The sequence below is a fragment of the Epinephelus moara genome, chromosome 16 (genome assembly GCF_006386435.1).
Source record: "Epinephelus moara isolate mb chromosome 16, YSFRI_EMoa_1.0, whole genome shotgun sequence".
Classification (NCBI taxonomy): domain Eukaryota; kingdom Metazoa; phylum Chordata; class Actinopteri; order Perciformes; family Serranidae; genus Epinephelus; species Epinephelus moara.
Genome location: NC_065521.1, coordinates 3,688,268 through 3,689,886, shown reverse-complemented (window position 1 = coordinate 3,689,886; position 1,619 = coordinate 3,688,268).

Here is a 1,619-nt window from a genome sequence, read left to right as displayed (position 1 = left end):
ATAAGTTCACATCCCTCTCAGCCAGCCACAAACAGCCACAGCATCAGATAGGGAGTATGTATTCAGCATCTGTCATCTTAGAAAAGCCAAAAGAAAAGAAACAGAGTGAGACTGCGAGAGAGAAAGAGAGAGCGTGCGCACACGAGAGAAACGCTGTCAACAAATTGTAAATTATTCAATGTATTTTATTTTAACCCGGGAGGTTAGAGAGCCCAGCTCCCTCTCCAGCATCCTGAACCCCCCCGCCTGAAGGTGCAGGAAGGGCTGGTCCCATGGCTGCACCCAGGCCCGTCTGGTCTGGCAGTGCGCTGGCTGCGGAGCTGGGGTCATCCTCCTCCTCCTCCTCCTCCTCCTCCTGACAAGATGATCTTCAGTTTTACGTTCTAAAAGCTTTTTTTTTTTTACATATACATTTGTACTTGTAGAGCTAGGTTTATGTTTTTAGTTCACAGAAGCTGGTTATTGTTGTGTTTATGTCAAAATAAAGTTTATCAAACGTTTTCACACCTTTGATTTTGTGATTTACATGCCAAAATGATCACAGTTCAATTGGGAAAGACAAGTTCATTTTACAGGCTATGTGTCATGAGCCTGTGGAGGTCTGCTCGCAGTTCCGTATATTCGTATACTGCTGGACCTCCTGGATTATGATGATCATTATACTGCGATAAGATCAATCTGATTAATGACTGACCATTAAGACGTGTTTCTGATAAATATTTTAATGTGCACAATAATAACCTTTCACATTGTAATCATATTTAGGGCCTGAGCGACGACAAAGTCGTTCGTGAGGACCCTATTGTAATCGTGCTGTTTATTATTATTAGGGCCCGAGCGACGAAGAAGTCGTCCGTGGGGACCCTACTGTAATCGCGCTGTTTATGAGGGCCCGAGCGACGACGAAGTCGTCCGCGGAGGACCCTATTGAAATCGCGCTGTTTATTATTATTATTAGGGCCCGAGTGACGACCCTATTGTAATCGCGCTGTTTATTATTAGGCCCCAAGCGACGATGAAGTCGTCCGAGGACCCTATTGAAATCGTGCTGTTTATTATTATTATTATTCTTGCGACATTTCGTGTCCCAATTTTGGCCCTTTCCCAAATTTGAAAATGCTTCTAACTTTCCACATTCGCCCGGCCACATCCGAAATTCGATATTTTTGAGCGGTTGCACATGGTTGGTGCGAAATGCCGAAATAGCGCCCCCTACAAATTTTCAAAATACCCTCCCCATTGGGGTTAGTTTGTCGTAGGCAAACGAAATTTGGTACACACATGTATCATACCGAGACGCAAAAAAAAGTCTCTTAACGTCATGGTGAAATCCCAACAGGAAGTCGGCCATTTTGTTTTGAATTTTTTCGTTACAGCGGTTTCCACAACTTACATTTGAACGAACTCCTCCTAGGGATTTCGTCCTATCGACTTCAAAGTTGGTACAGATCATCCTGAGAACATGCTGATCAAAAGTTATTAAAAGCTTTTCTCTATGTCAAGGGACGTGGCCGTAGGACGTGACAAATTTTGGCGACTTTTCATTTTCTTGCCATCGAATTTCGAACGGCTCTCCTGCCCACATACTTGATCTCAGCAACTTCAAACTTGCTGGACAT